The sequence below is a fragment of the Myxine glutinosa genome, chromosome 4, assembly GCF_964187855.1.
Source record: "Myxine glutinosa chromosome 4, kmMyxGlut1.1, whole genome shotgun sequence".
Taxonomy (NCBI): domain Eukaryota; kingdom Metazoa; phylum Chordata; class Myxini; order Myxiniformes; family Myxinidae; genus Myxine; species Myxine glutinosa.
Window position 1 is genome coordinate 186,687,634 of NC_136264.1, and position 13,500 is coordinate 186,701,133.

General features: G+C 44.8%; 1 protein-coding gene across 1 annotated transcript in view; it reads left to right on the forward strand.

Annotated features, from left to right (window-relative positions):
• Positions 1–13,500, forward strand: part of LOC137425574 (forkhead box protein P4-like) — a 224,255-nt gene that overhangs the window by 31,913 nt on the left and 178,842 nt on the right. The gene's annotated exons all lie outside the window — the stretch shown is intronic.

Genomic DNA, 13,500 nt, shown 5'->3' on the forward strand with positions numbered 1-13,500 from the left:
CTATCGGTGAAAATCGCGTCATCTTCCCACAATTATGGGGATGGGGTGGGAAGAGGGGGTTTATTTAATAGCCGTGACCTGACTCTGGGTATCCCAAGCACGAATGCAAAATTTGTTGGGGGTCGGCCAAGCTTTTTTTTAGATAATACAGGTTCACCCACTCACTACGGGAGCGGTAGGGGGTCTTGTTATTAGTCCCCTACCAGTGTACACCGGAAGGGACTATAGGTTTGCACTCCGTCCCTCGGTCTGTCAGTCCGTCAGTCCGTCATGCAAAGGACAGTTTTCCGGACACTTTTTCTAAACGCTTAATGCTAATGATTTTAAACTTGGTACATGGTTTCCTCATGATAAGTTACAGATCAAGTTCGAACTTCACGACGTTTCGATCATTTTTGACAAAGTTATGGCACTTTGAACTTTGGTAATTTCCCCAACAGTTTTCCCGACGACAGACTGCCGGTAGGGGACATGTATTGCAGCGCAACACTCAGAATGCTTGTTATCCTTATTATTATTGCCAATTATTATTACTCTTACTTGTATTACATCAGGTCATTGAAAAGATCAGACTGTGCCTCACCATTCTAAATTGGAGGAAGACCCTTTCGTGATAAGGCCGTTGGTGCTCCTATGGTTGGCATCGAGTGCCCCAGAAGCATTGACGGAAAGAGTGGCAATTCTATGTGTGAGAAAATCTCATGCTTGGTCCTTGGTCAGGGGCACCCAGGTAGCTCAGTTGGCTGAGCACTGGTATGGTTCACCGGGGGACCTGGGTTCGACTCCTGGTCTGAGCGTGTAATGTAGGTAGGAGGTTTCAGAAATTCCTCAATAAAATTATGATTTTGAAATGCGATCGACACAGACCTTGCTCCCAAATCCGGAAGTGAACAGATGATAATGGTTGCCTGGTTTGATATCTCAATACAATCGTGATTTAACATTATATTTTGATATATTAATACTATAATATTATTTGTGATTGGAATGATGAATGATGCTGTTTGGAATGAAAATACCTCAGAGATATTGATTTTAGAGCAGAATGAGGAAATTACGTCAGGGTTTCCATCCGTGACATTCGTGGATTCCCCATCTGCAGTTTCACGATTGACTGCATATAGCAACATTCAGACTGGGTACGTTTTTTTGTCCAAGTCCTTCACGAACCTGCTGTCAATGCCTGACGTTCGACTGAAGGTGGCACAGAAATGTGGAATTTATTGGTTTATCTTTTGCCATTCGCCATTTTTATTTTTTTATTTTTTACCCAAGTCATTCACGAACCGGCTGTTCATCACTGAAGTCAAAATAATTTCATACTTACATTATTTGCTAACTGGTATTCCCATTCAGGTCATACTATCCTCTTCAACTAAAGTATCAAGCAAGCCCGGCTACACCGTGGTTAGACTATCTTGTTAATTTTTAAGTGATTCTTCACTATTGAATGATAGGGCCAAAAACGATAAAAAAACATGATATTTCAAAAGGTTGTGGATAACTTATGACAAAACTTGGTGAATGAGTTGGTTAGGCGACAAGAACAAGCCGATTGGATTTTGGTTTAGGTCTGAATCTAGATCCGGCCTATCAACTAGAACAACAACAACAGGCATTTTAAGGCCATTTTCCCTGCTAGAGCAGGGGTTAGCCTTGCGGTCCCCATGACAATCTTCTCCATTTTGCCCTATTTTCTACATCTCCTCTTCTTAACCCCCTTGCCCACATTTCTTCTTCCACCACCTTTAGCCAAGTCTTTCTCGGTCTTCCCCGTCCTCTACTTCCTTCCACATTCATTTCCATCACTCTTCTCAACCAGTCACTTTCATCCTTCCTCAACACATGACCAACCCATCTCAACCTGTTTCTCTTCACAGCATCCACCGCAGGCTCTATTCCCATCATCTTTCGCAATTCATCATTTGTCTTCCTCTCTCTCAACAATACACCACACATCCACCCAACCATTCACATTTCCACCCTTTCCAGCCTTCGTTGCTGCTCTACGTTCATTACCCATGTCTCGCTCCCATAAATCATAACACTTCTCACACATGCAGCATACACCTTTCCCTTCAGCTTCAACGACACTCCCCTCCTCGTCAGCACGCCACTCAGTTCCCGAAACTTCTTCCATGCACATCTCACTTGAGCAACTGTTGCCGAGTCTGATGCACCTTCTCCATTCAGCATGTCTCCGAGGTAGCAAAATGTTTTCACACCTTCCAGCTTCACGCCGTCTCCAAGATCCAACTCACCATTTCCTCCATCTGCAGCTCCCTCTGTGCACACCTTACACTTGAATGTCGCTGCCACACTGGTTACTGGTTACTGAGGGACTTATTTTATCTGGTGTTGATGTAGCACAGGCATGATGGTCTGAATAACCAACTCCTGTATCACCGTTCCTTGTTATTTTACCTTGTTGTTGGCCACCGGACTTTCCGCACATGATGTGTGATCTCACTCAGCATGCGTGAGTTTCTGGACCTGTAAAAGGTTTGGGAGCCATGTCTCTGCTTCCACACCTGCACCATTAGAATCCGAGTGGTTTTATATTATATTTTATGTTTTTTATGTTGGGCGGCGTTTAGTTGTCTCCGACATTTGACAAAAGGATCGACCCACACACGCTCGTAACTCGGCACACAGAATCGCGCGTTGGCAGATGGTGATGTTCAGCATGTAACAGATCAAGGGGTCGTTGGGAGATCATGAGTGTGTGTAGGATGGCCAAGTTTGATGCCAAATTATGTCAAATAAACAAGCAACGCTTACGAGGTACAGTATAGCCTCCATTCTCCCCGTGCTTTCCAATTGCGGGTTGGCAAGAGTTTGGGGAGGAATTTGTAATTTGTTCAGAGTGCCGACACCAACTCCCCTACTTTTCACGAGAGACACCGTGGGATCTTTAACATCCACCAATGAGCAGGGTTGTTAGATGGATCCTGCAGCTTAACATCCGGCACATACATTGATGCTTCACCCTTGATGCAAAACACCAGATGGAGAGTTGTTTTTAACTGCGACAAGGTTCAAACCTTGGCTGTACTTCCCAGATGACAGTGCTCATAACTCTTTGCTCTCCCGCGTGTGTATGTGTATGTGTGTGTGTATGTGTGTGTGTGTGTGTGTGTGTGTGTGTGTGTGTGTATGTATATTGCAGGGCCACCAAGTCACATGACTTCCCTGTGAAATTGAAGCACTCTCGATCGCCATTGCTACTAAGCACTTCGGACCATTTACATCCAACCCCACCATAAAGCTTGCGTACTGACCGATAGATAGTAAGCCATGTATACGAACTTTTGAAAAGCTATGTTGAGGAGAATTCTCAGCTAGTCCCCGTGTCTCGACCTTCTTGCCATCATTCATTCGTTACAAGGCATCAGTCCACCACCTTGCAGGCTCCGCTAATATACCCTCAGCTTTCGCCAGCCGCAATGCCTCTGATTGTGACAATCCCCACTGTCATGTCTACTCATTTGTTGATTGGCCGGAAAACAGTGTTGTCCATAATTCCTCCATCCAAGACATTCTCACCGATAAAACCAAGTTGCCATTCACAACCCGTTCGGCCTGTTTAGCTATATAGTCTGAGTGCACAGATTTATGTCAAACGCATGCCCATCTCAAGTCAGGTCCTCAAATAAGCTGACCAATATCAAAGATTTGAAAAGGTACTGGAATTAAAACACCATATCAAAATGTGGAATGTTGCTTGTCCGATATCACGACCCCTCCCAACCTACCCGCTAATGCATCGTTATCCCACGTCTGGTCCTGGACGGCCTTGTAACAGTTCTCCACATCAATCTTGACCACCCATCTTGCCATAAGCTCAAGCAAGTAATGCATCGCCATTTCTTTGCCTTTGACGGATAAGGCAATCAACCATTAAACCACCTGCTGCCACCACTGTGCATCCCAGCGAAAAATCACTCCATATGCCCATATGCTGGGTACTTCAGCTAGTTTAATAATATAACCTTGAATAATAAATAAACTTCAAACATTTTGAAAATATATATTTGTTATTCGTGGACTCTGGGTGGTTTGTGTCCAGCCTGTGGCTGCTGGTTGCATCATTTGCTGGGGATGCAGCTGCTGCAATGCCTCTCTATAACCAGTCATTTGGTACTCATTTTGTATGACCTTGGACGGATGACATGTTGAGTCAACCCATGTGATGTTAATTCATTGGCATGACAGTGGCTTGAACTCAGGACCCCAATATCTCAAGCCAGCCACGTTAACAATTAAGCCAACACCAGGCTTGGTGGACTTAATGATGTCATTCGTTAAGAGCCTCAAAAGGATTAAGACGAAGGAGGGAGCACGGTCATATAGAGGGAAGTGGGAGAGAGAAGGGGGGAGTGGGGGAGGGGGGGGAGAGAGTGGGGGGGAGAGAGAGAGAGAGAAAGACAGAGACAGAGACAGAAGAGGGGAATGGGAGAAGGCGGAGAGAGAGAGAAAGAAGAGGGGAATGGGAGAAGGTGGAGAGAGAGAAAAAGAAGAGGGGAATGGGAGAAGGCAGAGAGAGAGAGAGAGAGAGAAAGAAGAGAGGAATGGGAGAAGGCGGAGAGAGAGAAGGGGACTGAATGAGTGGAGAGAGGGGAGAGAAAGATGGGAGAGGGAGAGAGGTGGGGGGGGGGGGGGGGTTGGGAGTTTTCTTCCATGTCCATCCTGTCTACCTCATTCCTCCCCACACCCATTGTTTGTCCAAGTCTCACTATATTATCTGCAGTTGGTATCCAACCCAAACGCCTCTCCCCTACACCACCCCTCTAACCACCAGTTAATTTGCCGCTCCACTACAGAAATATGCACTTCTCCCACCTTTGGTATAACCGCCCCCATCATCTGTACTACCATCCTTGTGCATACTCACATCACTCCCATCATTTCTTGCACCTTCAGCACTCCATACACTAACTGCACCTACTGTAACCACAATGCCATCGCCCCTGTTAGACCCTACCCGCAACATAGCACCCCCAAGTGCACAGCCTGCCACCCTACCTTCACCCACATTCTTACCCATTCCCATCACACACAGTCTGTCACCTGTCATCTCTGTACCTCAAATACAAGCAGCACACTCAGTACTCCTATCATGACTGCTCCCTCCACACCAGTCATGCCACCCACACCCCCACCAATGAACGCACCTTACATACAGTGCCTTCAGAAACTATTCGCACCCCTTGACTTTTTTCACATTTTGTTGTTATAGCCTGAATTTAAAATGGATTAAATTGAGAATTTTTTTTGTCACTGATCTACCCGTGATCAGTTTTTTTTTTTAGAAATCTTTTTAGATCAGGAATTTTTTTTTTTAGAAATCTTTACAAAATAATTAAAAATAAAATACAATTTAACCTTAAATATTTGATTTACCAATTTAGTGACTCAATATACAAATGCTGTTCAATGTTCAAGTCAATCGGATGAAAATTGATGGTTTTTTCAGATGAAAATTTATGATTTTGGAAGTTTGACCTTAAGTTGACCTTTGACCTCAAAAATAGTTGGTTTCCCAATTTAGTGACGCAATATGCAAAAGTTCAATTTTCAAGTTAATCGGATGAAATTAGAAATTAGAAATTTAAAATTTGGCGATTTTAGAAATTTGACCTCCCGATGACTTTTGACTTCAAAATCAATAGGCTTCTCAATTGTGATGACCCCTACAACTTGGTGAAGTTTCATGACTATTGGTTTAGAAATACGACCTGTAGGCGAGTGACAAACAGACAAACAGCCAAACAAACAGATAGACAGAATAACAAATGCAACCGACCAATATACTTGAAAAATCCTCGATTTTGCAAGTGACAAACAGACAAACAGAATAACTAACACAACTGGCCAATATACAGTACTTGAAAAATCCTCGATTTTGCAAGTGACAAACAGACAAACAGACAAAGAGAATAACGAACGCAACTGACCAATATACTTGAAAATCTTCGATTTTGCAAGTCACAGACAAGCAGACAGTAGTAAAAACATAACCTCCACCACCTTTGGTGGCGGAGCTAATAATGATAAGTGAGCCAGTCCAGAGACAGCCATGCAAGCCCAAGCTATGACACCACCTCCACCATGCTTCACATATGAGGTAGTATGCTTTGGATCATATGCAGTTCCTTCCTTTCTCCACACTTTCCCCTTTCCATCACTTTGGTAAAGGTTTATCTTGGTCGCATCTGTCCCTAAAACTTTGTTCCAGAACTCCACTGGCTCACCTCTATATTTCTTGTCAAATTCTAATCTGGCCTTTATATTTTTGGTGCTGATGACAGGTTTGCATCTTGTGCTGTAGTCTTTGTAATTCTGCTTTCAAAGTCTTTTGCGAACGATAGATTGTGATACTTTTACTGCTGCCCTCTGGAGGTTGTTGGTGATGTCACTGACAGTTGTTTTGTGGTTTTTCTTCACAACTCTGATGATCTTTCTGTCATCAACTGCAGTTGTTTTCCTTTTGTCGACCCGGCCATTGTCTATCTCCAAGTACACTAGTGTTTTCTTTCTTTTTCAAGATATTCCAGATTTGTTGTGTTTGCTCTTCCCAATTTTTATGTTTTGGTTCTGATTTAATTATTTTTGCTCTTTCGGCTTCCAAATTGCTTGATTTTATTTCATAGACAGTTACCTGGTCTCCATGTTGGTTTGTGCTGACTGACTCCAAAGGTAGACTCCCAAGGCAAAAGCAAAGGCTAAAACCAAGACTAGACATTCACAGCTCTTTTATGTGTAAACAATCCAACAAGAAACATCTGAGCAACAACTTACCCTTAAATAATGTCGTGTGTCTACCCTGTAGTGAACACCGCAGGGTGACACTGATGACCAAACAAGCTTTAACTCCAAGGCGTTCAATCCAATGGCGGACCTTTACTCGTGAGGGAAAGGTGGATGATGAACCTACCAGGACGGCTTCCACCCGACGTCTTCGCACCTGGATAATCAATTAACTCAAACCGACACAGAATTAAAATGTACAAAAATACCGGCTTCATTGAGGAATGCCGGTAACAAAGAATGCACAATAAAAACTATGATTCCTAAACGGGATGTGCCCCCACAGACTCGAAAACAGAGAAAGGGAAAAATAACTGTGAAAGTAAATGCGTTAGTTTGTGTGCACTTAGCTCTGAGCGGCTCTTGCACCTCGTCAGGAATCGTCCTGGATCGTCACAGGCTTCCATGTCTCCGCGCGGAACCACAGGCTGCGCTGCCGCGAGTGGGAACTAGGCCTCCTGTGCAGTCCGCATCTCTCGCCGCCGAGCGCGAAGTCAGCAGGCCGCGCCCGTTCCACTCAGCCCCTCTCGTCCCTGTCAATCTTGTTCACCAACACCGATGTGCCAAGCAAAGGAAAATGCGGCCATGCCTTCAATCGGAACCCCGTGCCAAGAGAGCACGCAAAATGCGCCTGCTTCTACGAACACATCCAACCAAGTCCAGCTCAAGAGGCACCGTATTTGTGACTGCTCTTTATGAACTCCAGATGCTGAGATAGAAAAGCCACGAGAAACCAAAATGTCCGGGGAGACGACCGCTCGCCACCAAACCCAGAAATCAAGAGCACGCAAATGCGTCCGCCTTTCACCAACACCTCCAGGACCCGAGAGACAAAATGTCCGCCCTCCTATTCCTTTGTGCTTAAGGCTCTGATGTCATCCTATGACGTCTGCGTGTCCACTCCTATAAGCAAGTGCCATCTCCTCGCTCTTCATGTCCTGACCAATCAATGCTCTTTGGGGCGTCGCCTCTCGGGCCTGCCTGCTTGTGTTGCGATGTGATGGCCGTGGCACCAGCGGTAGTTGAATGTCCCAGTTCCGGTCGCTTTTATTTTGTGTTATAAATGTGCGATTGCCTGGCTATGTGTGTGTGCTGCTGGTGTCATAAGGAACAGAGGAAAAATAACAGAGGCCATTACATACAGGGGATTAATTACCCATAATCCCTAACTAATTAACATAACCCCACCCCTCGTGAATAACCCCACCCCTCGTGATGGGAAGGAAGATACGCGCTTACACGACATACGGTCTACCGGATCCATACTTATGATACATGGGGTTTCTTCTTCTTCACGCCAGTCGGAGCACACGATCTATTCAATACTACCTGGACTAAGGTAATGCCTACCCCCCACAAACGTAACAATAATAATGATTATAAACTTGATCCAATAATATGATGTCAATGTTGATGATGGCAAAGATAATAAATAGCACCGCAAAGCGGGCGTAACCCCTCAGCCCATGCATGGTGAAAGGAAGCATTGATGATAATTTGTTATTTGAAGCGAAGTTGTATACCGAGTAGGAACTGCAAGTAATGAAATTTTCGCCCATGAACCCATTAACCCATTTCGCACCCATGAACCTTCCTCTACTCAACCCCAACACACACTGCAAATATGGATTTAATCGGACAAGCCGTTCTGCTCAAAATTGATGGAAACCAATTTCAAGATGGCTACCGTGGCGGCCATATTGAAAATCGCAGCATACCCATTTTCGAAAGGAACCTTCCTCTACTCAACCCCAACACACACTGCACAAATGGATTTAATCTGAGAAGCCGTTCTGCTCAAAATTGACAGAAACCAATTTCAAGATGGCTGCCATGGCGGCAATATTGAAAATCGCAGCGCGCCCATTTTCGAAAGGAACCTTCCTCTACTCAACCGCAACACACACTGCAAAAATAGATTTAATCGGACAAGCTGTTCTGCTTGAAATTGACGGAAACCAATTTCAAGATGGCTGCCATGGTGGCCATATTGAAAATCGCAGCGCGCCCATGAACCTTCCTCTAATCAACCCCAACACACACTGCAAAAATGGATTTCATCGGACAAGCCATTCTGCTCGAAATTGACGGAAACCAATTTCAAGATGGCTGCCGTGGCGGCCATATTGAAAATCGCAGCGCGCCCATTTTCGAAAGGAACCTTCCTCGACTCGACCCCAACACACACTGCAAAAATGAATTTAATCGGACAAGCTGTTCTGCTCGAAATTGATGTAAACCAATTTCAAGATGGCTGCCGTGGCGGCCATATTGAAAAGCGCAGCGCGCCCATTTTCGAAAGGAACCTTCCTCTACTCAACCCCAACACACACTGAAAAAATGGATTTAATCGGACAAGCTGTTCTCCTTGAAATTGACGGAAACCAAAAGTTGACGGACGCCCGCCCGTCCGGACGACGCCCGTGACGACAATACCCCTTATAGTGGGGCGGCTTAGTCCAAATATTCAAAAGAATTGTGCATTTTGTGATACAAGCACCAAATTTGGCACACTAGTAGACTATCATATTATGAAAAGATCTGGATATTGGGCCATCTCAGATTCAGAGATTTGATTTTTGCAAGATTTGCAGATTTTGCAAGCTGAGATTGCAACGCCAGGGACGGCCGACTCCTTCCTACGAGCTGCCCACGTCACCCGCACAAGAAGAGCTCATCAAATCACTGCAGCGGCACTGCACATCCTGCAACACCGTGCGTATGAACGCCACTGTATGACATATGCTGATGATGCAGAAGACCTGCCTGAGTTTGAAGACTGGTGTCACCAGAGAGGAGAAGACATTCCCAACTTTCAGTACTGGGCAACTGTGCTGGAACTAGAGATGTTGGTACTGGTCTACGTGCGTTCTCTGCGGCAGGCTTCATTCACGACGTACCTTGATGCCCTGACGGAACTGGTCCCATGGTTCCATGCCTTAGACCACACACACTATGCCAGGTGGGTCCCTGTTCACCTGAGGGACACGGTTGCACTCCCAATGAAGCACCCAGATGTAGCCAGAGAATTCAGGGCTGGCAACTTCACTGTACAGAAGACGAAGAAGGTGTTCTCTTCGATCCCAATCGAATCGAAATCTTGCAAAAATCAAATCTCTGAATCTGAGATGGCCCAATATCCAGATCTTTTCATAATATGATAGTCTACTAGTGTACCAAATTTGGTGCTTGTATCACAAAATGCACAACAGGTTTGCTATGCTGCTACACTATTAGCCCATTGGGCTGAGGGGTGAAAATGAGTTGATGGAGATGACAGTGATGATTATGTTGGGATGATATTGTTTTGAAGGCTCATGTTAATTAGGTGAATAAATGTGGGAAATGGTTCACCAATCCACGATTATTTGAGCGCATTAACCACAATCCACAAACCTTGCCTCAATAAATTCATCGTGACATAGGGAATCCACGAAGGGGAAACTCACGAACGCTGAGGCCATCGTGTATTTAAATCTTAATCAAACTGCTATTTTAAAGATTGTTTTAAAAACCAGAAGTTTAGCGCGACTGAAATGGTCTCATACACCAACCACCCTTATCTTATTATAATAGAGCAAACGTATATGGTTATGTATGCGACCAAATATCTTCTTCTTCTTCAAATAATATTATTAACACCCTCTTAATTAACCCTCTTAATTACGTTCAGACTACTGAGACCCCTCAGACTTTTGACGACCCTTTAAATCCCCCAAGACCCTTGATACCACAAAGAACCCTGAAGACCCAGAAGACCCAAAATACCCCGAAGACACCAAAAGCCCCTGAAGACACTGAAGACCCTGAACACCCAAATGGCCCTGAAGACCCAAAACACCACGAAGACTGTATTATTGGCTTTTGAGTTCCCCAAGGCAGTGTTCTGGGCCTTGTGCTTTTTCTGTTCTTATCAATGCATCTTATCAATAGCCCTCCGACTCTCTGGAAAATCCTCTCTACCTCTTTGCTGATGACTCCACTCTCTGCCGCTCCATTCCTCATCCCTCAGATCAGCAGTCTGCAGCCTCGTCACTCTCTGCAGACCTGGACAAAATCACAGACTGGTCAAACAAGTGAAACATGTCTTTCAATCCTGACAAATCTCACACTCTTACGATGTCTCTCCGAAAAGACCGACTGGACAACCCTCCCATCTACTTTCTGAACAATCCTCTCCAAGAAGTTCTGTCGCTCAAGCTTTTGGGTCGCACTATCTGCCATGATCTTTCCGAAGGAAAACCACATTTCCAAGCTGGCCTCCAAAGCCAGTCGCCGACTGGGCATCCTCCATCGTTCGAAGTCCTTGCTTGGCACACCTGAGCTCCTCACCACATACAAGGCTTTCATCTGCAGCTCAATGGAATACTGCTCTCCCCTCTGGGCTGGTGCTCCTGCCTCACACCTAGCTCGACTTCACGCTGTTGAAACCAAAGCTTTCAGAATAATTGGAATCTCCCGCGATGAAGCTAACTCCGAGGGCCTTTCACTCACTCACCGCAGGCAGGTTGGTGGTCTTTCTGTCTTCTACCGACTCCTCTCCGGCCTTGCTCCCCCAGCTCTCTCTGTGCTCTGTCCCCCCAAATATTCCTACAAGTCGCACAAAATCTGCCAGCAACCCTCTTATGGTTAAACTGCCAAAATCTAGGCTCTCCTTCACTCTTTCATTCCTCTTTTCTCCCGCCTCTGGAACAAACTCTCCCACTCCCTTCAATCCCACTCCTCCCTCCAGGTCTTTAAAACAGATGTTCACCACCATCTTTTATCTTCCCCCATCCAAAACCTTGATCTTTTCTACCCCCGCTAATCCACCCCATATCCACTTTTTTGAAATTCCAACTTCTTTCCTGGAAGTCCTTGCAGTGTCCATATGTTTTATACCTCTCCACCTCCCCCCAAGCCCTCTCCCTTCCACAGATCTGTCGATGTCCCTGCTCTCAAATGTTGTGTTTGTGTCCTTCCCCCTCTCTCCCCATCTTGTCTACCACTCCCCTTATTATATGTTTTATGTGTTGGTTTGACTTTTTTGTGATCAATGTTAGCTCTTTCACGAGCCTGGATCTTGTACACAAAAAATAATGATAACAAGTCAAGTGAATCCACTTGGATTCCGCCCAGGTTGGCACATGGAAATTATTATTCATATGGTACTTTCCATGGTGAAGTAGTTCGCAGCAGAACCGGCAGCATAATGATGTAGCATAATTATCATCTCGGGTCAAGATTTGAAATTATGCCATGGTTTTTGTAAAATTGCTACTAGTATTCACATTATGTACTTTTCACGAAATGTATTCACATTATGTACTAGCGAGCGGCCGCGTACCAGCCAAAGGGGTAGCCCATGGTTAGCCTAAATATAGATTTGATGACGTCATGTTTACACATCTGAGCGACAGAAATGAGCGACAGAAACTAGCTTCACTTTTGGAGAGACAGAAATTCCCAGGCAAACGCTATAACGCACCAGGTTTACAACCTGTGCGTTAATAAAAAGACCCAAAAGACATCGAAATGGTCAAAGATGCCTATCCCTCTGAAACGACGTGTGGCGAGGTGCGCGGAGCACGCTGAGTCACACCAGTACTCTACAATAAGACGATGTTGAGTCACAATTTAAGAGATGGAGGCTTTATTGATCGGTATATAGCCATTATGGTGGATTCTTCTTCACCCTGATAAACATCCAACACTCTCTCATGCTATAGATCGATATATTGCATGGTTTCTGGAAGTATTATGAAGGCAATTTGTGTTATACAGTTTTCAAGTATATAATTCGATTGAAATAAAGGTTTAAAGAGGTTTAAAGGCATATAAATAAATAAATTCCGGGTATTACCACCATTCTACCTAGTGTCTATTACACCACCCAATGTAACACGTTATATTAGTTCTTCGTGCCTGTTGTTTCATTGTTTGTCATTTATGACATCCTTAAAATAGTAAATTTCCTGTTGGGAATGATTCATCAATTTAGTTTGACTGCCAGGCAGGGAGACAGACAAAAAATGATCGCGCTCCTCTCTGCGCATGTGCGGTTGGGGCAAATTCTGAGCCGAAGTACTGGAAAACGACAGAATTATATTCCTATTCATGTTCATAATATAACATTCAATTTTAATAAGTCGTTCTTTGATCATATACTGACGATCATACACTGACCAGACAGACGGGTGGATGGACAGACGGTCACCAACCAATTGCTTAACCCCGCTTTTCGCTTTGTGTGCGCAGGGTAATGACTTGGGGTCTCGGGGTTATTGGCTCTTTATTAAACGGACGAGGGGAACGTTGGGCGTATTCATTATCATCCCCCATTTTGGAATCCCCCCGCTGTAAAATCTCCTTGTGAGTTGCACTAAATTCCCAAGTGATCCTTGCCAGGTGCAGATCATGCGCATGTTATACTCTGAGTGGCAGGAATTGACGATGAGGCATTTACAGTTGTGTATTTTCTGCTCCAGGCTGTATTTTGCATGGACCTCTCACTCTATGTGCCCAGGATATGGAGTTATAGACGAGTGTTAATATTTCTAAAGCATAACGACCCCAGCCAATGATGTCATGAAGTATATGGCTAGAAATGCAGAATACGCATGCACGGGTGGCAATAGCAGCCCCAGGCGGTGTGAGGTTTGGAGCCGGTGCGCATTATTGCTTCGAGACTTGTCCGGATGAATTTCAGGC